The 15551-nt window shown below is 34.3% G+C and overlaps 1 protein-coding gene across 3 annotated transcripts in view; it reads left to right on the top strand.

Moving 5' to 3' along the window:
- The window catches only part of LOC117174076, a 323085-nt gene extending 307742 nt beyond the window's left edge, over positions 1 to 15343 (top strand). Inside the window, exon 9 of one of the 3 annotated variants that reach the window (XM_033362744.1) lies at positions 14970 to 15343. The gene's annotated coding sequence lies outside the window, so the exon portion shown is untranslated. Of the gene's footprint in view, positions 1 to 7890; positions 9119 to 14170; positions 14604 to 14969 lie in introns of those variants that run through there. The other 2 variants (XM_033362747.1, XM_033362745.1) reach the window with 2 other exon arrangements.
- The last annotated feature ends 208 nt before the right edge of the window (positions 15344 to 15551 follow it).

The following is a 15551-nucleotide window of genomic DNA, read 5'->3' on the forward strand; positions in this document are numbered from 1 at the left end:
TAGACTTATACTACGTCATGTCCATTTATTGAAAGTTTGGAACCATTATTTTTAGGTTCGGTAAGTATTAAACTTTGTTTCGAAATAACTTTTTCCCTGAAATTTGCTTGCTAAGCTATTGCAATAAATAATTAAAATAGTGACGTTAATTAAAAGTTAGAAATACATTACGACATGTCCTTTTTTGCATTATTATAAATAAAAAATGCCAAGATTGTAGCCCAAATCTTGTTTGAGCAACCTTACTTTAATTTAAGAGATGAAAATTTTCATAATATCTTTAACCGTAAAATTAGCCATCAGTATATGAATTAAAAGTCAATAATTTAGAAATAATTCATTTAATTCCAAGTATTCAATAAAATAAAATAATGTAAATTATCATTCTGTTGAACTTTTTACTTAAAATTTAAATTATAAATAGTTTAATTAAAAACATGTTCTTGATATAGCGTGCTATAATTCTGAGAAAAAATAAATTTCTTGAATCTTACATTATGCCATGTTCGAAACCGATTTTCCACATAAACTAAAACACATTTATAATAACATTGAAATTTAGGTTAATATTTTCTTGACAACGCATTATTTTCCATCGATAAACTTATTTTAACTTTCAACGACCTTTTTAATATAATATTATATGGTTTAATTTTGAACCTCATTTTCTCAGCTTTTGATAGCTGAGGTATAACTTTTGCCGATTATATATTATAGATGGGTTCTAGGAATATTAGGCTATTGTGCCGTTACGGTTAAAAAAACGACTATCATTCCATTACGAATAAGCACTATTTGATTGTTCTGCTACTGATAAAAACTAGTCTATATTCATTTAGCTAAGCTTTCAGGAGGAAAAAAAAGCCCATTATTTGTCAGAATTTTTCCTACGAATGCAAAGCTCCAGTATTTAGAATTACAGTTTGTAATGTAATACACGTTCCTATAAATTTCAAACCAAGGAATTTGTAAAGGCTTCTATTTATTTTAACGCTTCTACATGTTCACTAGATTTCTTAAGAAATGAAGTGAGACTTATTGAGATGATGGATGCAACAACTCGACAAGCGCTCGAAACCGCGTAGATGTATTTTCCACTCGGGAAAATCTATCGTTACAAAAAGTGGCCGAAATGGAAAACAAAATATACCTTCGTATTCATAAAAATTCTTGAAATTTGTATGGTGTTTTCTCAATACATAAGCGATGACTATCAACGACGCACTTTATTTAAAAAGCGAATATGTTTGTTTTTATTTAATAACAAATTGATGCCGAAAGAAAACCACATTTCGCCAACTTTGACCAGTGGGACGTTCATCGAGAAAATATTAGTTCAAATAATTTATCGCGAGAAAGTTGCTTACTGGACTTCGAGAAAGTTTTTCTGAAAATTTGAAGAAAATTGATCCGAAATTTTAGAAATGACAACGAGTTGAAGTCAACACATGCTGCCGCTGCAGTGTTCCGCTTAACGGCCCTTGTTCCTAAGCCACAAAGCAGCAGCGACAAAGAACAACAAAATCCTCCAATGGCAGAGCGTTTTGACTTTAACTCGCTGTCGTTTTCACAATTTTCGACCGCTTTTCTTCGAATTTTCAGAAAATCTTTCTCAAAGTGTAGAAAACAATTTTCTCGCGATAATGCCTTCATGGTATTGTTTTTACGAAAAGTGATAATATATGCTAGTATATTTGATCGCTCTCTGCATTTTACACACACACACAAATGTATATACACCCGTATGTGTGTGTGTGTTTTCGGTTCCGTTCGGTTTTGATTCTTCTAGAATCAAACCGAAGGGCCTATGACAAAGCCACCGAACGCGTCCTCGGGTTGCGGATAGAGGGTCCCTGTACCAAGGGTTTCTGCTGAATATAGTTACAAAAATAAATAGGCAGTCGCGGACAATTGTCCAGGAGTGGTCCCGAAGGAATTTAGCACCAAGCGGAGGTGTGAAAACCGTGCTGAAAGCTGAATGGCACCTGGGTGACTTGCTAATGGCCTAAAAAGCATCCCTGCGTGTCAACAATATGCTAAAACACTTGCGGGAAAAATGCAGAAGGCGGTTGTCCTTGGATCGCTCCGTGTTCTTAGGGTGTACGAGGCTTTTCCTGGATCGTCGTATTGATTCCTTTACAAACTGTAACCACCTTTCTCACGGTCGTGAGACGTGGTTGTGGCTGAAATTTTACCGCGATTTCGCTGGGACCGTGCGCTAGAGATGAAATTAGATCTTTATGCTGATATCAATGAAAAAAGTTAGGAATACGATTGGGAGGATTCATTTCTATAAAAAGTAGGGTGTTTAGACATTCCACAACTATGCGTCACTCGTCCGACATAATTTCTTGGTTGCTTTTAATATAAAATTCTCTAGCAGTTTTCTTTTGATTTAACAAATTATCCACAAATTTATTGCCTATATGTACATTCCATTAGTATGTATACCTCGTCTAACGACATTCCTTTTGATATTGTCAATAAAAAAATTCCCTTTGATATTCTACAACATCATGTGCTAGGGGCGTCATATTTCACAAAATTTAGAAATTTCAGCGATTTAGGGCATAATTTCTATAAAATGCGTATGCACATGAGTGTCATATGTCATGAAAATAATCTTAAAGCGTAAAATTAACAGCATTCCTTAGTGCTATATACAAGAGGTTCACTCTTTATTTGATCATTAAATGGTATGCAACTACCGAGTGCGTTTTTCTGTAAGTTTTTTTATTTTATATCCTGTAAGTTTTATTTTCCATAAGTTAATATCAAATTTGTATAACTTCTAATATCTTAAACTCTGGAAAGTTTATTTTATGTGTGTGTTGATTCCATTTTAATTTAAAAATTGATTTCGAAAATTTAAAAAATTTACAAATCGTGAAAGCGGGGTATCAGTGTACTACAAAAATCAGAAGCATGAGTGAAGCTTTAATGAAATTACGAGAGAGAATAATTTGGGATGATGTGGAAAGTACCTTCAAACCGAGGATAAGAACTGGGATAATATAAAATTTAATTCATTCGAATTAAAAACGCATTCAATAATTTGGGTAATATTAATGTTTGTATTGAATTTACTGGGATTTTTAAGGCCGTAGTGGGTGTTGAAGAAAAAATAGATGAAAAAAGTGTTTGTACTCAAAATCTTACAATATTTTTATAACCACAAATATGGTGGATGGTTTGAAGAAAAAATCAAAGAAGAGGTTCAAGTTAAAATTGATGAAATTTGATAAAAATCGTAATCTTAAGGGTTAATATTAATAGATACGCCCCTTTTCAGTTTGGTTCTTCAACTTTCATTAAATGACCTGATTTTTTATAAAGAGGAAAAGCTGTAATAAACATTATAAATGAATAATAATATTGTTTTCTCGGATCAGTAATGGCAGCTCTTCATCCTGTTAAAATCTATTTTGACCGAACTAGTTCTTATCCTCACTTTAATGGTTCAGAACTAAAATATAATGATATCAAGTTTCCAATTACTCTTGAGGATATTCCGAAATTGGAAAAAATGAATGGTTTAAGTATAAATGCATATGGATTAGAATTTGATGAATATAACAAGAAACAGGACATTATTCCTTTTTTTTAGCTATGAAAAATCTGAAAAACCCGTTATTCACCTTCTTATGGTTGAAAATACTAAATTTGATTAAGATACAAAAGTTTTCCTTTTTTCTTTATTCAAAAATTAGCCAGGCTAGTAAAATCATAGACAACAAAAGATCATTGGCGCACTTATTTATGTGACAGGTTTTTGTGCCATTTTAATTTTGAGAAATCTCCTGAAAAATATAAAGTTGCCTATGATTTGAATAATAATTTCACACTGATACTTCCCACAGAAGAGGATAACATTTAAAAAATTTTAAATTATAAATATAAAGAGACAGTTCAATTTGCAGTGTATGCTGATATAGAGTGTTCATTAAAGCCAGTTACCAAAATCAAGGAAATTACATTACATAAAATTATTACATAAAATGCATTTTTAAATATTCACAATCTGAACCTCAAGTTTATCGTGAAAAGGACTGCATTACGTGATTTGTCAATGCGCTAAAAAAATTAGCTGAGAAAGTAGATTCTTGTTTTAAAAATCCTGTATCAATGGAACCCTAAACATTAAAACAAGATTACGATTTTCAATACGCAAAAGTTTGTCATAGTTGCGAACAAGATTTTAACAAAAAAGATGTTAAACATTATGATCACAACCATTTAACATGTAAATATTTTCGCCCAGTTAATGACAAGTGTAACGTAAATTGCCATGGCTCATATACAATTCCCATAGTATTTCATAATTAATCTGCCTACGGCTCTTAGTTTCTTATCAAACAATTCGCAACAAAATTTGAAGGTGATATCTCATTATTACCTATCGACAAAGAAAAATGTATATCCTTTACAAAAAATGTTCAAAATACACAAGTCAAACTTTAATCCATTGACTCTTTTCGATTTATGCCAAATAGCCTCTTCGAATTAGCTCTAAATCTTAGCAATGATGAAAAATTAATAACAAGAAAATATTTCAAAATTTTATGTTGATAATTGGCAAAAATGAGATAAAGATTTTTTGTTATTAGTTGAATGTTTATAGTCGCATCAACTGCCAGGGTCATTAGCGACTGTACTGTGGCATTAGTTATAAACTGTACACGGAGAAAAAAATCTGTTTTTCTCAATACAGTGGGTCCTGTTGAGAGTTTTTGTTTTGTCGTAACACGACTATCTTGTTGGCATAACACGATGCGAGTTTTCGAAAATACTTCTTTAAGTGTCACGGAAAAACAATGGGATCGTTTTGAGACGTTGTATGCGAATTAAGAAAGTGAAGACTTGAGAGCCACTGCGTTCTCTGAAGAGACGAGGCTTACCCCCCTGTTATTCTCTTCTTTCTCAGAAATTGCAAGTTACTTCAATTTGTATCTTTTTCTAGCTGTCTTCTTTTTTTAATAAAAGAGGACGACGGAAGTATTCGGTGTTTTATATAAATATTTTTTACACTCATCTCTCGCAATCTGGCCGCTCACTAGTTGGCCGGCTTTACGGTTGTTCACACTTGAGTGGTTCTGCCCCCCCCCCCCACCCTGGGCGTTCCTTGACGGCCCACAATGAAAACCAGAGGTCCTGTGTGTTTACACAAAAATATGAATTTTGAAACAGATTTTTAGTTGAATTTGCAGCCTAAAAGATGAATTTCCTGCCCAAAAAGATACAGTTTCAATAAAATATAAAAAAATTTAACTAAAAAACATAAATTTACGAATAAAAACTAAAATAGTTCAATTTGCAGCTAAAAAAGAAAATTTCGAAAAACAAACGATTTTTGAGCAACATTAATTTATTTTCAACTAAAAATATAAATTTTAAAGCAAAAATTGAATAGCTACATCTTCAGTTTAAAAAATTAATTTTCAACTAAAAAGAGGATTTTCCAGCTAGAATAATAATTAATGTTTCAGTTGAAAAAATTAGTTCTAAATAAGAAAGAAACGAATGTTCTACACCAAAATGGATCAATTTTTAAAAGGATTTTCAACCAGAAAGAGGAATTATTCACTGAGAAGCTTAAACATTTTCCCACAAATTCGATTTTTCAATAAATTACAGAAATTTTAAACCAAATACTTGAATTTTCAACTTAAGAAGATTTTATGTGTTTGTGACGTAAAAATACGGTATGATAGGCTCGATGTATTTTAAAGTTATAGGGCTTATTTTTTTCGTCTTCGAGTATCAAAGAATTTTATTTTAATTGGCCCTTATTTATAGCTCAATTAAGGTTTTTTATTTTTTATTTTCTTTTTTTCTTTCAATATGATATGTTGTATTGTTGAGTTATGAATTTTTAGACTTTTCAAATCTCATTAATCTAATTTTTTCAATTATTTTTACGAAACATACGATTGCACTTGCGTACATGATATTTTCAGAATAATAATTTTTTAATTGTTGAAGTCTTGAATTGAGTAATATAACTTAATATACTTAATAGTTTCATCACATTTTTAAACCAATTGCACTTTGAAAAATTAAATTATATAGTTTCGGAAATATACTAATTATCATAGAGCCGTGTCTGCTTAATGCGCGCGAAATCTAGCGCGCGGTGCCGAGCGCACTTGAACACATTTATTAGAATAATTTTTAGTAAGCGTATTAAAAACAGTTAAATCTTGATAGACATTTTTGAAAGTTTTAGATGTCGTTGAATTGAGCTCGATCTACTAAGATATGTAGAAATGTTATTTCTTATTGTAAGTTCCATCATAGTTACTGTGTCTCAGTGCTCCAATAGATATGCGAAAGCAAATAATAGATTTATGGTGTTCGGTTTGAATCCATTGGAATCAGAATCTTACACCACTTATTTTGCCATTAACAATGCATATGTCAAAGCTATGTTTGTGAATCAGAAATAGGTTATATTCTTGAAGTAGATTGGGAATATCCTGAAGAACTCCATGATTTGCACAAATATCTACCATTATGTCCAGAGCATTTTGCACCTCCTCTTCCAACATCTAAAATGTCGAAATTAATTACCAATTTGAAATCAGAGACTTATTACGTTCTCTATTATCAAAACTTAAAACAGTATATAAAGTTGGGGGTGGAACATGTTAAAATTCACAGTTTTACATTTTCAAAAAAAAAAAACCATGGTTAAAAGACTATTCATTTAAATACTGATTTAGGAATGCAAGAAAAAATGAATGATTTTTTTTTTACTCATGAACAACTTAGTCTTCGGTAATACCATGGAGAATGTAAGGAAACACAAAGATGTTAGGTTAGTGAAAAAGTGGGAAGGAAGATGAGGTGCAAAAGCTTTGATTCCTTAAGTAAACTTTCATAGCTTCACTATATTTGGTGAGGACATGGTGATTAATGAAATGAGTAAAACTAAAATTAAATTTAATAAACCAATTTATATTGGATTCACTGTTCTTGACATATCAAAGGTAATGATTTATGGCTTTCATTATAATTATATGAATTACATCTTTGTTGACAAAACAAAATTACTTTATACTGACGCAGGCAGCTTGATTTACAACACTGCAGTTTCAAACTTTGATGATTATATTAAAAGAAACTCAGAAAAATTTGACACTTCAGACTATCCACCACATAATGTCTATGAAATTGAATTACTGAATAAAAAGATCTTGGGGCTTATGAAAGATGAATGCAATGAAAAAATGCAACGAGATTTATTGGTTTAAGATCAAAATTATATGCCTATAAAGTTTTGGGGAATTATGAGGGAAACAAGAAAGCTAAGTGTATATAAAATTTACATTAAGGAAAAAACATTTGGTGACTACAAGCAAAGTTTGTTAGATTATTCAACTCTTCTTCGATCTCAACGGTGAATTCAAAGCCGCAAACATGAAGTTCACTCGATTGGGCAAAACAAGATTGCTCTCAGCTGGTGAAATGATAAGAGGATGCTGCTTCCTCATACAATCGACAGACTTCCATCGGGTTATAAAACTCTGTCGCCGGAGACAATGTATGTGGATGAAGACTAATGCTATGTAATATTCGATAAATGAATTTAATTTTTAAAGAAGAGTTAATATTATGTAAAGCGATTCTAAACCTTGTAGGTTATTGGAAATCAGCGATTCTGACGGTGCACAAGAACGTTCGGAAAATGAATCAGCTGTCCTGGGGAATTCGGAAAGAAATTTTGGTTGGGGTCTTGGTAATATTGATGTTCATTCAGACTCAGGCGAGTTTAACTGCGGAATGCTTCGTGCTTGTTCGTACTCTAGATAAGGGTCGCAATATTATGAAGCCGCGGAATGATTAGGAAAATGCAGTTCTTATTTGGTGGGTTCTGGCATTTTGTTGCAGTGGTGACACACGCCGAGTTGGCCCGGAGGTTAGTTCGGTCGTTAGCGGTGGGAGGTGCCATCGCCTCAGCACCAGATAAGAAGGAAAGCCCAACGGTGGCAGGTGCCATCGTCTTATCCTCCAAGGCGGAGGACAGCCCGGAAGAACAGGAGGGAACCGTTGGAGGTGTCGGGGTCTCCACCCTAACGCAGGGAAGGCGCAGACTGCCGCCCGCGTGGTCGCTATCGGGCCTGGACTAGGACCGTCCACTCCCCGAAGGAGCGGTGGATTACGCGGCCCTAGTTCAAGCCTAATTGAATGCGGGACGCTCGGGAGAGTTGAGTGTGGGGCAAGCGCCGGGGCCCGATCCAGCGGGGGAGGGGGTAGTGGAGCTCCCGATGGAGGAGAGGATCCGGGAGAGGCTGCGCCCTGATCCGCAGTTCCGCAAGAGGAAGAGGAGGCCTATGATGTTGGGGGCCACAAAATCAGAGCGGAATCTGTGCAAGAAGTGCGGCAGTCGGGAGCACAGATGGAACCAGTGCCCCCGCTGGAACGAGCCGCAGCGCAAATAGAAGCATTGTGAGCACTGTGTGATGGGGGGGGGGTGTTTCCCCACCAATAAAGATTAATTTTTTTGGAATCCTCTGCATTATTATTTTGCGTGATTAGTGATAAATTAGTTGTAAAAGTCCTCGCTAAGTAAAATTCATGTAGCATTTAACCAAAGTAATTAAGTAAGCGGGTTCATCATGGAAGCGTAATAGGTTTAACTTTAATAAAAGAAACGCGAGTTAGTGATTAATCAATAAGTATGATTAAGTGGGCACGTTCATTTCTGGAACTTAAAAATTCTTAAGAGTAATAAAACGGATAAGTTAAGTTAGCCATTAGAATTAAGTAAGGTGGTAGTGGATGGGAGACACCACACTAGTCTGATCGGTAATCAGAATGATTGATTCGAGGCGAGTCTTCGAAGCAATTATTCGGATACTTTGGTATCATACGTTAAATAAAGCTTTAACATTTTTTTTTATTATTTGTTATTGACACACCGGTAAATGATGGTGTGTGGAACTCGAGGTTGGCAATTGACCCGTTTCAACATGCATTTTTTTTGTTTAATTATGTTTGGAAAGACACAAAAGTGAAGGGCCTGCCTTGTACTCGACCCAGTGGGTCGAGTCTTGTCAGGGGGGAGTTGTGACGGGGCACTGTAGACCCCGCACAAAAACATAATAAAATAAACGTTAAAGGAACCCTTATCTGTCAGAATTACTGGGGAAATGAGCTCACAGTAATGAATCTTTATTTTCCTTCAAACCAACCTAGGAACTCCTGAGTTAAAACCAATTTATTGTTCATTATTTTAATTGTTATAAAAACTCTTATTCCATGTACTACGGTGGAAATACATAAAGAGTGGTCTACCACCCACAACAACAAGCTGTCAAAATTCTACATCGGCTGAGATGCGAAGTCATACACTAAGAAGAGGAGGTTTTCCAGTATATGCGCAGTGGATGTGAGTTCCGCTGCGTACAAGAGTACTGGGAAGCACAGGACCAATCAGCGGCGGAGACTCGGCGCGCTGACTTAATTCAGCGCACCCCCTGGAACAGCTGCAATGAAACGCGACCAGCGTCAAATAGGAATTTCATGTAGCGACGGCGCGCCGCCATGCTGCTAGGAAGCCAACTGGTGGCTGTCGCACTCCCTCTCGGTCCCTTTCACTCCACCAACCTTAGTATAATCTAAAGATACTAGGGGCGCTCCGACTCACGTTTGAGGTGAACGGAGAGACCTGTCTCAGCAGGCATTCGTTACTCTGAGCTCAACAAGAGCATTTGTCCAAAACGTAGAATAAAAGGATAACGAGGCATTTATTTCAAATTAAAAATAAGAGGAACCTTTAGAGGAGGCCGACAGTTACCAGGTAGGCTTTTTCCTTCACACTAACTTCGGGTTTAATTAATTCAACCATGTATCGCAGTTCAACGGCTTGTGCTGAAATGGTAGGCACACGCCGTTGAAGCTTGTTGGTTGCTGACCTCGGACAAGGTCCTCACTCAGTCACTCCTTACCCACTCCGCTCTATCGAAGCGGTCGGAGCAAAACTTAATTAATAATTTTAATGCATCGAAAATTTTGATAGTTTTGGTGAAAATTATCTGGCGCCCTTCAGGCAAATTATGGACTCATCTACGGGTCCAACTTAAATCTTAAAATCCGAGATAAATAAATAATTGGGCAAAAACCAGTTATTATATATATATATTAGTTATTTGTCTCGGATTTTAAGATTTAAGTTTGACTCATAGATGAGTCCAACAATTTGCCTGAAGGGCGCCAGATAATTTTCACCAAAACTATCAAAATTTTCGATGAATTAAAATTATTAATTAAGTTTTGCTCCGACCGCTCCGATAGAGTGGAGTGGGTAAGGAGTGACGCACGAAAGAGGGTTCATTTTACGCAATCACCAAATACTTCATTATTTGAGAATTAAATGTTTAATAATAGCAATTTCGAATTCAATTTACAAGGGGAGAACCCGTGTTCCCACAGCAACCATTCTCGGGCTCGCTCGAGACCATTTTATTTAATCTTTACATTATGGCATGAAAACGACAAGAACTAACCTCTGAAGTGGGTGGAAGACCCCATCAGTAGATTGGAACTACAAGTTCCAATGTAACCCCGAACGAATCACTGACTTTACAACCAAACACAAAACAAGCTATGACCTTGTTCGAGGTCAGCATCCAACAAGCTTCAATGGCGCCTATAATTTTTTATTTTAAGATATGTATGTAAAAATTATAATATTTTTATTTTTCTTTATTAAAATTGTTGCAATGAAAGCGTTTCGACGAGTTTTTTTTTTAATCTTTCGGGGAATAAAATGAATATTTATAGGTCGACGAAAGTTTGTTTTCCTTACAAAATTTCGTTTTCGTCTAATTTTTTCTAGTTGTTTTGACTATAGTACAATGCAAGTTTGTATCTTTGGGTGAAGAAATCCGTTCTATAGTTTGACAAATATTCTTTATAAATCAATATTTTGCACAGAAAATTACCCTGAGTGACCTTTAATTATGATTTTATAAACGTGAAAAACCCAGGTTTCAATGTTTTCTCTAAAAAACACAATCAATGAGTGACATAACGAAAAGCGGAAACAATACAACAAGCACTTTGAACAAAACTTACCTTGAGCGAACATTAAATATATATTTTTTAAAGTTGACGAAAATCAGGCGCTATTTTATTTTTAAAAAATAATAATTTGTGCGGGTGCCAAATTATCAAAAAAATAAATTAATAAAACTTGAAAAAGCACCCTCTTAAATAGCTTTTTAAACTAAATCTTTGTTGAGTTCTTTCAGGCACTTCTAATTTTTAATAGTCCTATTTTCAAATTTATCTGAAGTTATACGATTTTAATTGTTCTAAAATAATGATTCAAGTATTAAAAGATGTTCTTTTCTCATCCTGTAACTTTATGCGATTTTACTTTCTAACTAAATAATTTGAAATGTTTCATTTTGAAATTATCGAACAATTTCAATTCAATCATTCTTACATATTTAAATACCTTTATATTTCGATTTATTCAATATACTGAAGACTATAAATTTAAAATGTCTTAACTATTAAGACTTTATATATTTTTGGAATTGCTGCTCCCTGGACCAAATATCACTTATTCTTTCATTAAGAAATTATAACCAAAAGTGTTTAAAAAAGTTTTTTAACGAGTTTAGAAAAGCTTAAAAACAGGTCAGAGGTTTTAATGGTTTGATATATGTATATAATAAAACCGCTTCAAATTTGAAGCAAGTCTACTTTTTCATAGTCTACCTATAACTTATAACGAAAATTGTGAAAATCCAAACAATAAGCCTGTACGCTGAAAATGAGGTAAATTTTAACGTTAAAATTTGCGTTGTTAAACTGAAGCCTGAAAAATTTGGAAATTAAAAAATGAGTGTTTTGTAAATTGTATTGGCATCTTAAAAGAGTATATAAATAGTTTTTAAATTAGTTTTTAAATTTTCGGAAGTTTTCCTTTTTTAATACCTAGAACTAAAAAAAGTCTCTTCAATTTTTCTGGATTTTAATCATTTATCTTCTGAGAGATATTCCTATTTAATTTACCCCTGTTTATCAGTGACTGAAATGCATTAGGAAAAAATCGCCAAGAGCAAAGGATGCAAATTTTATACACATTTTTAAAAATAAATACTGTAGGAAAACCAGGCGCGTATCCACAGTGGTGGCCAAACGGCGACCCCCCCCCCCCAGGGGGGGGCGAACTACAATATCTTATCCAGAAATATGTTTTTTTTCTTCAATTATTGTTATTTTAAATTCAAACAATAATTTTCAAAAACTATAAACGTTAAGAAAGTTGTTTCTTTGGTATAAATATTTGATTATTCCAATAAAAAAATAAATAACTAAATGTATCAGGTATACTTTTTTAGCATTGGTTTATCTCGAAATGTCTTTTTAGTTTCTTTTTTTTTTAATTAAAAAATTATATTTTTCGCGAAAATTTTTTGTACAATTTTTTAAAAAGACTATGTCCCGAAAACCTGGCTCAAGTTTCAGATCTGAAAAAATTGAGTGATACATGTCAAACTTTTCTAACCTAAAAAAATCTTTTTACTGCTTTACCGTCATATTTTACGAAGAATGAGAAAACAAGAATTCGGCTTCGTAGTACGGCGAGGGCAGCACCTCGATAGGGAAGAAAAGGTGATGTCCTATATATATATAGTTCCCCCACTCTGCCAGCGCGTACCGCATCTACGTTTATAATATCTTTGATTAAACCCAAAGTTAGTGTGAAGGAAAAAGCCTACCTGGCAACTGTCAGCCTCCTCTAGTGGTTCCTCTCATTTTTAATTTGCAATAAATGCCTCGCTATCCTTTCATTCTACGTTTTGGATAAGTGCTCTCGTTGAGCTTAGAGCAACGAATGCCTGCTGAGACAGGCCTCTCCGCTCACCTCAAACGTGAGTCGGAGCGTCCCTAGTATCTTAAGATTATACTAAGGTTGGTGGGGTGAGAGGGACCGAGAGGGAGTGCGACAGCCGCCAGTTAGCTTCCTAGCAGCATGGTGGCGCGCCGTCGCTACATGAAATTCTCATTTGACTCTTGTCGCGTTTCATTGCTGCTGTTCCAGGGGGTGCGCTAAATTAAGTCAGCGCGCTGTCTCCGCCGCGGATTGGTCCTATGCTTCCCAGTACTCTTGTACGCAGCGGGACTCACATCCACTGCGCATATACTGGGAAACCTCCTCTTCTTAGTGCATGACTTCGCATCTCAGCTAATGTAGAGTTTTGACAGCTTGTTCTTGTGGGTGGTAGACCACTCGTTATGTATTTCCACCGCAGTACATAAAATAAGAGTTTCTATAAAAATTAAAATAATGAACAATAAATTGGTTTTAACTCAGGAGTTCCGAGTTGGCTTGAAGGAAAATAAAGATTCATTACTGTGAGCTCATTTCCCCAGTAATTTTTGACAGATAAGTGTTCCTTTAATGTGTATTTTATTATGTTTTTGTGCGAGGTCTATAATGCCCCGTCACAATGTGTGTGTGTGTGGGGGGGGGGGGAGAAAGCGATGTGATAAAAAAGATTAGCGATGTGGATATATGAGTGGGGAATTAAAGGAAATAGGGAGATAGAGACTTAGGATTAGTATATAACCGTTGATGTAGTAGATATAGTTTACAATCTACATATTGCAGCGATTGTATTATATATAATGGGAAATACCAACAGTTGTATTATATATGTAAATTAGAAGAAGAAATCGAAAGACTATACGATTGTTTGTAAAATACAAGTTATTGCAAATAAAGAAAAGAAAATTATTTGAAAATAAATTGGTGTTTTTTTTAAGGGAACAGCCTGCGATTTTCCATGACTTTTTTCTAACTTTTTTTCTCATAGTTAAATTAATTAAATAATATCAAACTTTTAGTAGATAAAAGAAGAGGTTTGAGTCGAGATATCGTGTCAACCAGTTTCAAACAAGGGATAACTTCAGGCTGACGTACCAGCGATATTTACACTGAAAAAATTGCTGTATTACCTTCAAACCTCTTCTTTCATTTACTAAAAGTTTGATATTATTCAATTAATTTTACTATGAAAAAAAATGTTTGAAGAAAGTCATTGAAGATTGAAGACTGCTCCGTTAATGCAACCTGAAAATCTTTTTTTTGTAAGCAAATTTACTTCTAGTTAAAAAATTCCATGCTGATCATTTTCTTAAACTGCTCTAGCTATCGGGTGCAACCGGATCCAGCAGACGTAAACTACCAATGCCAACGATGTTCACCGATTTACCATTTGCTTATCTACTATTCGCACTTATAAGGATAAGGAACTCTGAGAAGAAACAACACAAGTCTCTTTTCATTCTTTAAATTTTATTTCAAAAACCCAGTACATTATACCTACAAAATAAGTAGATTATAATTAAAGATATACAGAAAATATTTTTCTTATCTCGATAAATTAAAACCGATCTGACAGAACTGTTAAAAAAATCCTGTAGTTTAATAAAACTACATTTTCAGTTGCACACTTAAAGAAATTTCCAGACATATGATGCGTACATGTAATATCATTGATTGAAAACATTTCACGCAATCTTTGTAGCGAGGGGCATACCAAATTAAGCATATCAACAATTTCACTTGATATTTTTACAAATTGCTTCAGCTAATTCTTTTTTTCCAATCCTTTTACATAAATTGTTTTTGCATCTTTTAAACACTCGAGTATTACAGGTATTAGAGAACACGGTAAACCACCAGAATTCCACGGTATTGCATGATGATTGCACTCTGTCCAAATGTTTATAGACTTATGTTTGGACGGAATGTTGTTTCAGTTGTAGGGTGAGTGAAAGAGAAAATAATATGGCTTGTTGACTATATAATCAAAGATTAGTAATATAGCGAATTCTTATTAGACAAATCTGTAACTTGAAGTCCTGCATATTCACTAAATACTCCATCCTGAATCCATCTAAACTATTTCTACTTGGTTACAGTAGTTTTATATTAACTTTTTCAGCACACAACTTACCGGTTCCTGCTTGATGAAAACACGCCAATCATGCGACATCCGCGTCCGACCGCATTGCCGAAAACATCCTCGATCGTTAACTTTGGCAATTTCGGGGGCAAATCCCCCCTCCCCCTCAATTGCGCTGTAAGCAGTGTTGCTAAGTCTGCGCAAGACATTCCTACCAGACGAAGACAGAAATGCTACTAGAATCCAACTAGACCTTTCAAATTCCGCGGGAGGAGTATTTAAATGGTAAAAATCGGGAAAAGTAAGAATTAATCATTTATAGTATATGTTTCTGTGTTGGGAACTAGAGTTATCTATAATTTTTCTGCATAAAATGTAAAATTAACCGAATAAAGATACTTCGAGCTGCTTTCATAAGATATATATTTTTGTTATTATTTGGAATACGTGTACATATTTAAATATATATTATTGTATTTAAGATATTGAGTGACAAATAAGACTTAAAAATAATGCAAAGCCCTCGACTAGCTTTAAAGCTTAAGTTCGTTCAAATCACAGAATTCGTTTAAAAATATAATTTTTTTAAATCAAGTCTGCTCTTCAAATGACTGTAATGTT

Source organism: Belonocnema kinseyi, chromosome 6, assembly GCF_010883055.1.
Source record: "Belonocnema kinseyi isolate 2016_QV_RU_SX_M_011 chromosome 6, B_treatae_v1, whole genome shotgun sequence".
NCBI classification, from domain to species: domain Eukaryota; kingdom Metazoa; phylum Arthropoda; class Insecta; order Hymenoptera; family Cynipidae; genus Belonocnema; species Belonocnema kinseyi.